We start from the raw sequence: 15328 nt of genomic DNA, 5'->3' as shown, positions 1-15328 counted from the left end.
TTCTGCGTATTATTTATGCTGGGACTCACTTCATTGCTAGATGCGTTAAAATACTCCGGGTTGCTGGATGTGCTTATCTCCTGGTTTGATTTTAGGTGCAGCACTTTATTTCCTTCATGGGTGCGAGAACTGGCAAGGGCGCTAGGTATTTGGTGATATGCGGAATGAACTGAATTGTGAATGGGGTTTAAGTTTTTCAGCGAATTTAGTTTTCTGGTTTTATTGGCTAGAGTAAAATTGAGAAATTTCTCAGCTTTGCCATGAGTGAGGGCGTCTAATTTTTGCCAAAGATCAGAGCTAAGAGATGAAGACAGTAAGAGGTGTAAACCCAGAAGATTTTTAGAGATATTAATTAACTGAAATCTAACAAATTTAATTTCATGCTTTATGAGGCTTTTGCTCAGATTATTAAACAGAGAAATGTTATGACCACGATTAAGAGGATGGCTGCATTTAGCGAACTTCGGAGTGAGGTTTTCATCTCTGCATTGCTTTAGAAATATGAGATTGGATAGGATTCTGGCTCTTGACATTCTCATTTTCTCAAAATTAAGAGCATTGTTCTGCATGTCCCTTCCATGGTGGGACTTAATGGTGTTGAAGAGAGATTCCATACAGGCTGGAAGAGTATTTAATTAATGGAAAAACCTGTGAGCAATTTTGAAACCAATGTTTCGGACTAGCTAGGTGAGTCCATCATCAGGGTAATGAGATCTGCATTTTGAGAAAGAGAGAGTCAAGAAAATGAGAACCTATTAATAGAAGGATGGATAGATAACCTAGGTTTGGAGAGGTCGGCTAGATTTCAACACTTTATTAATAAATGGATAAATAAATTTTTAATTTTGATTTTTAAGTTTTAATTTAATTAATAATTTTAACCTATATTAAAAGTAATTTTTTAATAGTAGATTGATTTGATCTAATATTAAAAATAAGATTAATATAAACTGAATAAAATCAATTTAATAAATTAATTTAATTAATTAATTAAATAAATTGGTTTTACATTTAAAAGTATATTAATTAATTAATTAATTTTTAAATTTAGTTTAATTAATAAATTTAATTTTTTTAATAAAATAAATTCACTTAAATTAATTTGGCCTAATTTAAAAATAAAATTAATATAAACTCAATGGATTAAATAAATTTTAATTTTGTTATAAATTTTAATCTAATTAATAAATTTAAAAGTAATTTTTGACCTAAATAAAAATAAATTAATATAAACTAAATTTAACGAAAGATTAATTTAATTAATTAATTAATTAATTAATTAAATTAATTTTAAATTTGGTTTAATTAATCAATTTAAAACTATGTTGATTAATTCATTAATTAATTAATTTTAAATTTTAAATTAATTAATAATGATTTTTTTTTTTTTTTTTTTTTGAATAAAATTAATTCACTTAAATTAATTTGGCCTAAATTAAAATAAACTTAGATTGAACTAAATTTAAAATAAAATCAATTTAAATTAATTAATTAATTAATTAAATTAATTTTAAATTTAGTTAATTTTTTTTTAATTAATTAATTAATAGAATTTGGTTATTAATTTATGCAATTATAATTAAAATTATATATATATATATGTTAGTTGTAATTTATTTATTTATTTGAGTTGTAAATGCTGTATTAAGGGAGAATTTGTATAACTTAAAGTTACTTTATTTTGTTTAACAAGGGTTTCCATGTATTACTTAGTTTAAGACCATCATCCCTATTCATATTATTAGAGGATTTTTCAATTTCTATTGTCTCTTTAATTCTTCTTTTTAAATAGTGGTCTTCCTTGTGGATTAATTTAGCTTGTTCCATGCATATATAGTGTGAGGAGGAACAAGCATGCTCTGCAAGACCTGATTTATCAGACCTATTTCTAGTAATATCACTAATGTGCTCTTTTAATCTTACTCCAAAGGATCTTCCTGTTTCCCCTATGTAAACTTTACCACAAGAACAGGGAATCGAATAAACGCCTTTGTGACATTTTGGGTCAATTGCATCTTTTGCAGATTCAAGCATGTTTTTTATGGTGTTAGGGGGGGTGAAAGCCACCATAATGTTATGCTTAGCGAGAACTTTGGCAATTTTATCAGTGATTCCTTTGATATATGGAAGGGATATTCTAGGGTTATCAAATGATTTCTTTTTGTTTTGTTTATTGGTTAAGGAATTTTTAATAATTTTGCTGATGGTGTGATGTTGATAGCCATTGTTTACAAAAACTTCGTGGAGATGGATAAGTTCTTCCTCTAGATGTTCTGGGTCGGAGATTCTGGAGGCTCTCGTGGTTAGGGTTTTGATAGACTTGCCATAGTGGTAAGTTGTACCTCTTTTTCTTGCAGCTACTCCTTTAGCCTTATGTTTTTTGTTTGTAGCTGCTCCCTCATGATTGACTCTCTTAACCTTAAGTTGTTTAATTCCTTTCTCATTTCATTTACTTTTTCCTCCATGAGGCATGTTGTCGCACAGAATGTCTAGGCACCGCGACAACGACTCAGATCGAGGGATGTCACACTGATCCCCAATCTCTCCGTTTGAGTTGTCTCCCCATAACAGACTAAAGGGGGTATACCCTATGGAAATGGTATGAGGAAAGATTAGTTGGGAACCAACCAATCTGGGAGACACACAGCAACCAATACTTGTTTGGATTGTGCAAGATTTTGAAGGATTCAATTTGATTTGAGGAAAATGGTACCAGTGCCTTGTGGAGTCAACTATATTGCGAAGGAAATGAAGACCAAGTAATGGATGGGAAACTACTACTAAATGATTCGACTATCTTAAATGCAAACGCAAAACTTAAAACTATGTGAAATGCAAGGACTTGGTTAATTTTAGTTAAATGTCTATTCTAAGTTTTATCCCTCAATGCTTCTATTGACCAAGCTTATGCTTGGAAGTAGAATTTTAATGTGCAAGTACTAGCTTAGTATGCAAATGCACAGTGAAATGATGCGATAGCGAAAGGAGGGCCTAAAATATGAGTTATTTCTTAACTATGTCGTGAGTGTTTTTTAACTTGAGGCTCAGAAAAATGATCTTAATGTGAAAACAAATACTTATACCAACAATGTAAAATATGAAGTCTGCACAAATAATCACTAAAAACACAATAGGAAACCAATGTAAAATGTTGGAAATAAAACACTTTATATTCAAAAATCCATTTGCATGAGGTACTCAATTAGAGATAATTAGATTTATAAGTAAAACTAAATCAATCATTCCTGAATGAGCATGTAAAAACAAATGTACTTCAGAAATTAAATTAAGTGTTTAAACTCAGATCGAAGTCTGAAATATTAGTTCTAGTAATCTGCTCTTAACAAATGATAATGCCAGCAATTTATTTTAAACCACTGGTCCTATTACCATGCAAGATTCATATTTTTTCTATGTGTAACAGCAGAAACTTCAAATGACAAACTGATAACTAATAATTCAGAAAATTTCTGAGTTTAACTATTTCCAATCTAGTGATGCATTTGATCTTAAAACTCAGAAATAAATTACTGAAAAAACAGTGAAATAATATTAAGAAATTTGTCAATTAGCATGCAAAAGTTTTTGGAAATAATTCTATTTCTGAAATGTACTATAGTTCAGGATGCAAACCAAATTTTCTGCTAAACTTTAGTTATATGAAACTCTATGCCATTATTAGTCTTGCTTTCAATCAGATAAATGAAATGGGGTAAGGGTTTAGACGATGTGCACCAGTCAACCCTTAGGGGCTTGAAGATACTTGGAGATAAGCTGCCCAAGTTACTGAGAATCTTCAAATTCAAATGCCAACTCAGAAAAAAAAAAAATTGAGAATTTTTTGTTAAAATATTTAGGGAAATTTTTAGAAAAAAATTAGTGAAAAAATTATGATGGAGTGTGAAGGAGAAGAGGCTTGAGGGTGGAGATGAGGCAATGAAAGGAAGAGAGAGAGGTAGGCTGAGAGGAGGATGGGAGGCCGCGAAGAAGGAGGGGAGGACGAGAAGGGGAGATGGCCAAGAAGGAGAGGAGGCCGTAAGGCTAGAGGTGAGGACCGAGGGTGAGTGAGGAGGGCCGAGAGTGAAGGCCGAGGGTGATGGAGATAGGGAGGCCCAGAAGGGAGGAAGGGAAGGCCGAAAAATAGAGGAGAGGAAGCAGAGGAGAAGGAGGTCGAGAGTTGGAGGGAGAAGGGATGTCAAGAAAGAGAAGAAGGGAGGTGAGGGAGGCCAAGACAGAGAAGAAGGGAGGCCGAGAGGAAGGAGAGGGAGCAGGGGGCTGGAGATGGCCAATGTAGGGCCTTAAGGCCCTAAAAAAATTTGCCCACAATCTTTCTAAAATTTCTCTTCAACCTGCAAATAAAATGGAGATCAGATCTTGCCCTCCAGGGCCTAGATCTGTCTCCAAAATCCACAAAAATTGCCTGCAATCTTCAGATCTGTTCCTGCACAAACAAAAGATAGAAAACCCCAAAACATGTATATACAAAAATATGAAATACCCCAAACCCCAATGAATTAAAAAAATTGAAATTTACAAATCTACAATGATATTCTATAGATCTAGAAAATCTGCAAATCAAAGCTTTCTGTTAGCTAGATCAAAACAATTTTGCACAAATTTATAAAGAAACTAGAAATTTTAAAGAGGCACAAGCCCAAGAACAACCCTGCAAATAAAATATTTTGTAAGATGACTTCAAAAATTAAAAATAGTATGCTCTTTAGATTCTGTAATCTGAGAGTTAGTTAGTCCACTGAGGACTCCCCTAAACGCCCAAATCCTGAATTGTAACTTCTGCAAACTTAGATGTGATCGTTAGATTAATAGAGATTCAAAATAATCATAAAATCATCAAGAAATAAAGATACCTGCTACTTCTATCAAATCAAAATGATATTGTAAAAACCCAGAAATTTGTGTAAGATACTTGTGCACAGATCAATCCTCAAAGGCTATTATCCAGCAAATACAAATAAAAGCAACAAAGTATTAAGAGCAATATTACCACATAAATATGAAAGAGGAACACCGTGGTTTGAAACCCCAAAGTCTTTGCATTTTATTAACTAGAAAAATAGTTACAAGAGCTTTCTCCGAGCAAGTACACGATTCAGAGATTGGATCCAAATAATGGAGAGAGACCTATAATTTATAGATAAATTATCCAACATCTAGATGGATTGATCCTTGTCAAAGAAATCTCAACTGTTGATGAAGATCAAATGATCTTTCAATCGTCACCGTTGAAATTAAGTTACTTTTTGAGGAAATTTGAATTTCACCTTTAATTTCTTTTTACTTAACTCAAAAATGATTATTTTGAGTTAATTGCCTCAAAAAATTGACTTTGACTTAACTACTAAGGCCCAAAGGTCTGAAATATCTTGAAAATTTCAATATTCCCTTAGTCGGGACCTCCAAATTAAAAACTTTAAAACCCACGAATTTTAAATGTTGGAGAATTTAATTTTTCCTAGGACATAAATTAATTAAATTTTTGGCTTAGCATTTTTTATTTATTTTAGCCAGAAAAATTAATTAATTGACTCATGAGGGGATTAATAATTTTTCCAACCCTCTAATATTTAGCCATGGTGTCTAATTATGAAGGACCATGCACTAAATATTTTTTACATCAAGATTTTACAATTTAATACAAGGGGGAACACCCATTCGTTATAAACCCTCAACATTTATCTATTTTTGTGACACAAAATATGATCTAGTAGACTAAGTGTCTTGTAATAAAATAATCTAACCAAATAGCTAGGATTATTCTCAAATCACTTTTACATAGATTCGATAAATAACACTAGGACTCATCTAAGATCTTGATAACAAAATCCACCCTAGCTTTGGGGTGATGTTGGAGGGAAAAACTCTGTTGATCATCCGTGTTTAGAAACACACATGTATCGATGAAACGAAAAACCTCGTAGGATAATCATCAGAAAAATAAATTTATCTAGGTTGTTACATACATTTGTCTTACTAGGATTATTTACATTACAAAATGCAGAATGGGTTTACAAAACTCTAGTTTACATATAGCTGATAATGATGAATCTGTGGATCATTTGAGTGCTCGGACATGATGGAAATCCTTGTGCCAAAAAATGCACAGCTATGGGGTAGTTGACATGGAGTGGTCAACATCTGGCTCTACATGGGGACATGTTTCTTCATCGAAGGAATGTGAGAATACATAATCTGCACCCAAAGAACACAGAGAATGACATAAGTAGCGTCCATCCAAATATAATCCAAAAATCATCATATAACATTATATTTATGAAATCGAAGCTCTGTAACAATTATACAAACATGAAATGTAAACTTAATCTAAGAACATAAATAAAATGCTAAAACGACAAGGTGTAGGGTTAGAAATATGATACAAAGGATGCCCCATGGCATCAGATGATTTCTTTGAAGAACAACTTGAGAATTTGGCTATTTGCATGTAAGTCAAGTCGATCACCTTCCAATGTGCTCAAATGGAATGAATTTTGACCAGCAATGCCTCTGTTATGTAAGGTCCCAGCCACAAATTGTCAAATTTCTTATGCTTTCCTGGTTTTTCATTTTTGCAATCCCATAGTAGAACCATATCTCCAACTTGCAAAGATCTAGACCGAGAAGATTTGTCAAAGCTTTTCTTAATGTTAGACTGATTTTTGCATATACTATCAAAAGCTTTCCTGCACGTTTCATCCAACTCCACGATTCGATCAATCCTGTTTTGGAAAACATCTTTATCACTAGAAAAATGTTGAAGGAGTTGATAAGTTGGTAATTTAAGGTGGACAGGTAACATTACATCCATGCCATAGACAAGTTCAAAGGGACTTTTATCAGTAGCTTTCTTTTTAGTTATCCTATCTGCCCATAAAGCGTACTTGATTTTGTTGTACCAAGATTGCGTGTTATCTCCTACTATCTTCTTCATAATGGTTATAAGATTTTTGTTACTTGATTTAGCTAGGCCATTACCCTAAGGATAGTAGTTAGATGAATGAGATAACAAAATGCCATACTTAAAACAAAAAAATGAGAACTCCATAGAACTAAAAGCCTTGGCATTATCGGTGGTGATTTTAGCTGGGACACCAAATCTAGTAATAATATGATTTTCAATAAAATCCATTATGACCTTTTCAGTGGCATTCTTAGCAGGAATGGCTTCAACCCATTTAGTGAAATAATCGGTAACCGTCAAGATCCATGAGTAGCCATTGCTAGAATTTTCATGGAATTTCCCAAAGAAATCCAGACCCCAATGCTGAAAATATGCCTCAACAACAACAGTTTGTAGGGGCAGGCCAGCTAGCTTCTGCTTCCCACTCAACAGTTGGAAAGCTTGGCAACTTCTAACAAATTTATGAACATCAGAAAAAATTGAAGGCCAATAGTAACTAGCTCTAAGGTTTTGTGGGCAGTAGTTCTAGCAACGTAGCGACCGCCACAAAATCTTGAATGAAACTTGGAAATCAACCTTTTAGACTCTATCTCATCAACACATCTAAGTACAATGCCCTCAGGATTTCTCCATCCACGGCCATCCTTCATAAGGAAATACTTAGTGGCTTTTAATCTAAGATCGCTTCTCCTATGAACAACTAAATGGTTATGACATTTAAGATTTAATAAAGTAATAAATAATATCCTTGTACCATTCATGCTCTCCTAATCTTTGCAGCTCAGGCGAAGATGAATCGTTAAGACAAATCAAACCAAGAGTTGTTTCATTTCCCTCTGTCATCATTTTAGTCAAACCTTGACCTTTGACTAACTTGGTGGGTCTAATCTCTAAATCATATTCTCAAATCTCAGTAATCCACCTAGCACGAGTCCCTAAGCAATCAGTTTGAGTTAATATATCTTTAACAAAAGAGTGTGGGACAAAAGCAATGAACTTGAAATAACCCACATAAGTCCTGAAATGCTTAAGAGATTTAACTAAGGCATAAGCTTGCTTTTCCATGGTAGTATAATTTAATTCAAAATTCTGAAGCGCTCTACTCATGAAAGCTATAGGTTGTTCGTGACTGTCTTTATTATTTTGTAATAGCACACCAATGATGGTATCTTCAGAAGCAAAAGAGAAAATCATTAAGTCATTTGAATAATCGGGACTAACTAAGACAGGAGATTTAGCAATAGCACATGTGATCTCTTGAAAAGCCTTTTTGCCATCGTCTTTCCATAAAAATTTAACATCCTTTTTTAGAAGACTTTGAATAGGCCTAGCTATTTCAGCGTAGTTTGGAATAAATCTTCTGAGGAAATTAGTTTTCCCTAGAAAACACTGAAGGGATTTGAGATTATGAGGGAGAGGAATCTTTTGGATTGCCTCAACCCCCTCAAGGTCAATCTCAATCCCATCCTTGGAAATGAAGTGACCAAGCAACTTCCCTTCTGTTACTCCAAAAACAAACTTAGCAGGATTCAAAGAGATTCCAAATTCTCTGCATCTATTAAAAACTTGCGTAAGATGACCTATATGGCTGATACAATTCTTAGAAAAAACCGTAAGATCATCCTGATAAATTTCAATAATTTTACCGATTAAACCCTTGAAGGCATAGTCCATAGCCCTTTGAAAGGTAGCTCTAGCATTAGTTAATCCAAAAGGCATTCGAATGTATTTGAATGTACCGCATGGTGTGGTGAAAGTAGTTTTTTGTCGATCCTCTTTCTTAACCCAAACTTGATTGTACCCAGAGAAACCATCTAGTAGGGACATCATTCCAAAACCCATTATCCTTTGCAACATAGTCTCCATGTTTGGAAAAGGGTAATTATCCTTCTTACATGCTAGATTAAGGTTTCTGAAATCGACACAAAGTCTGATTGTTCCATTCTTCTTTCTAACAATCACCAGATTGGAACACCATGATGAATGCCTAGTCTGAGCAATGATTCCAGCTGCGAGCATTTTTGCAAGCTCTTTTTGGACTAAGGAGGCCAACCTAGGGTTTATCTACCTAAGCTTCTCACAAAAGGGCTTAGCATTTTCATCCTTTAAAGGGATAGTGTGCTCCATTACATCTTCCCTATAACCTTTTAGCTCATCATAAGAAAATGCTAAGACATCCCAATATTCATGAAGTAAATCAATTATCCTTTTCCTTTCTTCCTTACTAGTACCCTTACCAATTTTAATAATTTCATGGTCACTAGGGGTACCTACACTTACTTCAATAAATTCGCCAAAATCCATCTTATTTTCTTCTCCTTTCCTTGTGGCATCATGCCAATCAAAGTGTTGCTCTAAGGCAACAACATTCCTAGGAGTAGGATTTATAATATCTTCATAGTCATCAAATCCATCGTCACTACGACCTACCAGAAAATTCTCAAACTCATCCAAGTTATTCAAAAAGCTAATAACTTGCTTTTCATCGTCAAAAACTTGCCAATGCTCTAAGTTATATGGAACCGAAGGTCTGAACATAATTTCCATTTTAATCTTATCCTTCACTAATTCATCAGACAACTGTAAGGTAGATGCGGCTACAGCAAGCTCATCGACCAAACTATTTTTCTCTCTTGGGATAGCTTCGAGGTCAACAATGTCAAAATATTCCAAAATATCCCACACTGCATTCCGATAGTTTCTCAATCTCTGATTCTTACAAGTATATTTATCTTTAACTTGCATGATAACCAAATCAGAGTCTCCCTTGATATGAAGAAATTTAACGCTTAAGGCCTTTGCCAACTCAAGGCCCAACAACAAATCTTCTTACTCCGGCCTGTTATTGGTTGCTCCAAATTCTAATCTATATGCAAATTTGAAAATATGCCCTAGGGGAGACTTCAACACAATCCCAACACCTTTACCATGCCTAGATGATGCATCATTGAAATGAATATACCATACTTGACTCTTCAGATCACTTATCTTTTCATCAACCTTAACTTCTAAGGGGATTATGGAATTCGAAGAAAAAAAGCGTAATTCCGCAAGTCAGGTTTATCAATGATTACCTTATTATGGGGTCTCTTAGGATCTTCCACATGGAATCTCCTTTCTAGCTCCCTATTTATTCTAATGAACCTGGAACCTTTAGGAGAAGGAATCATAGCATATGACCAATTCATTTGGATACTTCCTCCTAGATCAGAGGCCGGTTTCCTAGACAATAGCATACCCCAAGCATCAGGAACATTAACTACAACTATGTCCATCACGATCATTATGTCAGGGTAGACAGACAAATGGATTTGTAAATCCTTTTTTAACCCATGAACCTCGATTTTCTTAGAATCCATGGCACATATGTTGTAGTAAGGCCTAGAAATCCTTAAATTTAGTTGTTCCATGACCCTCTTGGTCATAACACAAGCCGAAGCGCCCAAATCTAACATGCAATTGTACAACCTATAACCATTAACCATCAAGGTAATGAAAAAATGTTGATGCTCATTGTTGTCAGAACCCATACTTTGCAAAAACACAAGAGCATCCTGGTAGACAGTCTCAGGATCCTTTTCTTGAGCAACATTAATACAAGTATTCTCAATGGCCTAAGTCACCTGACACGGGGATTCGGGACACGTAGGATTCGAGATTCGTGGTGTCGGATTCGGACATGCTGACCCCCTGGAACAGGACACGTTATATATTATTTTATTAAATATATATATATATATATATATATATATATATATATATTTAAAAAATATACATATATATTAAAAATTAGATATTATCATATTTCTTACACAAATTTTAACTAATGATACAAATTTATTGATTTCAAGCATAGATCTTCATCTATAGCTATTAGCATGCATAGTACATGCAAAATTCAAATAAATGTCAGTGGTACTGGTCACATAAATGATAAATCTATTAAAAATTTAAATCATGATTCATAATTCATAATTGAAAGACAACTTACAACTACAAGATAGTAAGATAAACACACTGACAACTGTAGTTTTCTCATTAAGTCATCAAATCAAAATGTGTTACATAGGTAGTGTTGGTGCAATGCCAATGGCAAATAGAAATAGAAAATATAAAACAACTATAGGTATAAAAGCCTCAAGGCATCAATCAGCATCAGAATCAGCATCACTGTCCCCATCATCATGGTCCCCACTGCTCTCCTCTACATCCTCCTACTCCGTTGTATCCATAGTCGCCTCTGCATCTGCTGGTATGGAGGTTGACCCCTCTAAGTCATCAAATCTAACAGGCTCTAGCACTGGCTCATTAAGATCCATGTTGGCCAATGCCAACTCAACAGTGGTGTCCAGACCCATATCATCAGGAACAGTGTTACTTGGGAGCGGGAGCGAAAGCGGGGAGCGGGAGCGAAAACGGGAGCGGGAGCGACATATTCAGAAGCTCTTGGTTTGGTGCTCTTGATTAAATACGAGTTCCATACCCTAATACATGACAAAATTCAATGGAAACCTTGCAATCCCCCAATCCTAAAATCCTGAAAAACTAATAAGTCTGCTGGATTTTGAATGAAATCTAAAATTCTACTTTCTCCATATGAAATCCAATGAGGTCGGAACCACTCTCAAACATCCTGAGTCATTTCATGGTAATGTTAAAAATTTAAGTAAAAGGATGAAAATGAAGATCAAGGAGAATGTCACTTTTACTTTAAGAATTTAACATTACCATGAATAGCATATCAATACTAGGGCCTAGACTTGATCATGAAGCTGCCAAAATGCTTTACTCCTTGCTCCAACAGCACAAATCACTTGCCAAATGACAATTTTAATGAGCAAACACGCCCTTTTCATTCCCGCGCTGAGCTTAGCGAGTCCTGGAAACCGGACACGTGTCCTAAAATCGCGACACGCTTTTGAAAATCGCGGCACGCCCTCGAACACGACGTGTCCTGTGATTTGGACACGAATCCAGACCGAATCGTGTCGGATTCGCCGGATTCGGGATTCGCAGGGGGTTTAGGACGAATCCGGTGACTTAGTCAATGGCATTTAACAACTTAGCCTTTTGGGAAGGGATTTTCAAAACCTCAGTGACAGGAACCCAGATTTTGGAATTGTTCAACCATCCACCCAAGTCAATATTCATCCCAGAGGAGGGGCTAAAATTTCAAGGGGGAGCATGATTATCACTTTGACCTATATCCCTTCTTTGATAAATTAACCCCTTATCTTTCGCAATTTCTAAAATTTGATCTAGAGAAGGCCTTTCACCAAATAATTTAACCAACATATCATTGTCATGGTCAAAATTATTGATACTATAGGAAGATGCGAAAGGCTTGACATCATGACTATGCTTGTTGGGATAGAGCCCCCTAGGGCCAATTTTGGGGCTAAAAGCCCAAGTTTTGGGGCAGAAAGTCCATGTTTTTGTATGTAAAGTGTAAAGCCTTAGCAATTTGTGGTCGCAGAGCGCGTAGATGTAAAGAGTCTTAAAGGGTTTTACCGTTCCGTTTTATGTAAGTTGTGTCGGCTTTAGAAGATCTACCCATGGTCCGCGGACCATGGGATTGTATAAAAAGGAGAGTCTTAGAAGAGTCTAAGGCAGTAGTATTGATGATGATGAATGTAATGGGTCATTAGCAAAAAGAGTGAAAGGTCTTAGAGTAGAAGAGAGGCTTTGCAACTGTGTGCGCAGAGGCCTAGGGTAGAAGTCCGCAGCTGAGTGCGCAAACCCCTGCAGTTGAGTGCGCAGGGTAGTTTGAGTCTATAAGATCTGAAGCATTAATAAAGAAGATTACTCTAGAAATACCTGTGTTTGATCTATTTACTTCTGTTATGAATGAATGCGATTATGATATGATGAATATTGGGTTTATGATTTAATGTTGTATTGATGTGCGAATCTATATGTTTTACATTGTTGTATGAACACAAGTAATAATATATGTTTATGCGAAGAATATCTTAATGCATGCTAAAGATATTAGATACTTAAGCCGATCTGGATAATAACAGACTTAGGAATAATTACAAAGGCGTGTAAATGGTTGATTCGCCTTTTTAATGTCCGCGAAAGACAGTCATAGACCTTCGCGGAGGTTTAGAGGCTGGTAGGAGGAACTTATATCGATAAGCCTCGAGGGCTTAAGAATCTGCCTGAAGGCAGAAAAAGGGTACAAAAAAACATCATAACCATCTCTAGGTGCGGAAACTTGATTCCAGCATCCCCCATACTGCTTCGGGTGAGACTTCAGTCTACACTTCGCGGATTGATGCCGAAAGGGCCAGTAATGTAGGGATTTGCTTAGCTAACTTAACGCTAAACCTGGGTCACGACCCCCTAAGCCAACAAATGGTTTTGTTGCCAGGACAGGGATCTGCATAAAGAGATGTGTGATGTCGCATCACTGGAATCCAACTAAGAAGGAAATTGAAGATTGGTTGGATAGGAAGATCCATGAATTCGCGGTGCAAGAAAACAGGAACCCGCGATTGATGAAAGAACAGTGGTTGGACAGGTATTTGTACATAGAGATACACGAAATTTTCTTCTGTTCCTTCCCGGTCGAATTATACGAGTGGATCGCTAAATTGGCAGACGGCCAAGGAAGGTGGAGGCTTGACGGTCCGATAGCGTGGACCTGGGAGTTAGTGCAGAGATTGGAAGCCTCTGAAGATAAGATCGCACGCGCTGTCGATCACTGGCTTGATCGTATCATAAGAGGATTTGTGACATAGTTCACGGTCGATATTTCGGTTAGCCACAGCGAAGCAGAGTGATACTTCTTCAAAGGGCCGCGAGGTAAGTACTTAAGGTCTTTGAATACTTGGATTAAAATGCTCTTGTGTGAAAAGTGGGTTATGCAATTACCTTGATGTTTGGAGCTACACGAAGTCGAAAGTTATTCAAGGATAGAAAAGAAATAGAGCCTGAATATAGCCCCCTGATTGTGCCTCCTCTGAGTGACGACGAAGAAGTAGCACAGGCTTCTCCGCAGAGCGTTGTCCAGTTAATAAGGCAAGGGTTCTCGCGAATACCACATCCACCCACACCACCTCCATCTTCACCTCCACTGCATACACCTTTGTGCACACCTCCACCACCTCCACCATCGTTCAATATGGCGAATTAAGTAAAATTGCTTGTTTTCAAGCGCTTGGGGAATGAGGACCCGGACCAGTTTTGGTTCGTCGCGAAGACTATGTGGGAAGCCAAGGGCATTACATATGATAAAATGAAGAAAGCTACATTGGTCACTGCTTTACAAGAATGCATGCTAACATGGTACATTAAATACTACACTGATAACCCGATGGCTACGTTGGTGGACATTCAAACTATGTTGAATAAGGAATTCAGCAGGCCCAAGTCTGAAGTGCAATCGATCGTTGGATTCAAGGAGATCATGATGAAGCCTAGCGAGACACCCTGGGAGCTGGATCAGAGATTGAAGTGCAAGATCCGTGAAGCTAACATGAATCTTACGGATGGGCAGCACCGCGAATGGTTTGTGGCTTCACTCTTGCCGCATCTAAGGGTTGCTTTATCACGGAAAAAGATTGGGACCCAGGCGAAGGCCCTAGAGATGGCGATGAGATTGCACGAGACACCAATTCAAGATGTTGCTTTAGGAGTTCAGTAGATTCACGCGAAGTTGCAGAACCTTTGCCGAAAAATTTGTGTAAGATACTTGTGCACAGATCAATCCTCAAAGGCTGTTATCCAACAAATACAAATAAAAGCAACAGAGTATTAAGAGCAATATTACCACATAAATCTGAAGGAGGAACGTCACACGGTCTGAAACCCCAAAGTCTTTGCGTTTTATTAACCAGGAAAAAAGTTACAAGAGCTTTCTCAGAGCAAGTACACGATTCAAAAATTGGATCCAAATAATGGAGAGATACCTCTAATTTATAGATAAATTATCCAACATCTAGATGGATTGGTCCCCGTCAAAGAAATCTCAACCGTTGATGAAGATCAAATGATCTTTTAATCATCACCATTAAAATTAAGTTACTTTTTGAGGAAATTTGAATGTCACTTTTAATTTCTTTTAATTAACTCAAAAATGATTATTTTGAGTTAATTGCCTCAAAAAATTGACTTTGACTTAACCACTAAGGCCCAAAGGTCCAAAATATCTTGAAAATTTCAATATTCCCTTAGTCGGAACCTCCAAATTAAAAACTTTAAAACCCACGAATTTTAAATGTTGGAGAATTTAATTTTTCCTAGGACCTAAATTAATTAAATTTTTGGCTTCACATTTTTAATTTATTTTAGCCAGAAAATTTAATTAATTGACTCATGAGGGGATTAATAATTTTTCAAACCCTCTAATATTTAGCCATGGTGTCTAATTATGAAGGACCATGCACTAAATATTTTTTACAT

General features: G+C 35.9%; 1 protein-coding gene across 2 annotated transcripts in view; it reads right to left on the bottom strand.

Annotated features, from left to right (window-relative positions):
* LOC149235563 (uncharacterized) overlaps positions 1-15328 on the bottom strand; it is a 95941-nt gene that overhangs the window by 34514 nt on the left and 46099 nt on the right. The window lies entirely within an intron of this gene.

Source organism: Pinus tabuliformis, chromosome 8, assembly GCF_031772625.1.
Source record: "Pinus tabuliformis cultivar Carrire ecotype Pingquan chromosome 8, CPIR1, whole genome shotgun sequence".
Taxonomy (NCBI): Eukaryota; Viridiplantae; Streptophyta; class Pinopsida; order Pinales; family Pinaceae; genus Pinus; species Pinus tabuliformis.
This window is presented reverse-complemented; position numbering and strand designations above follow the sequence as displayed.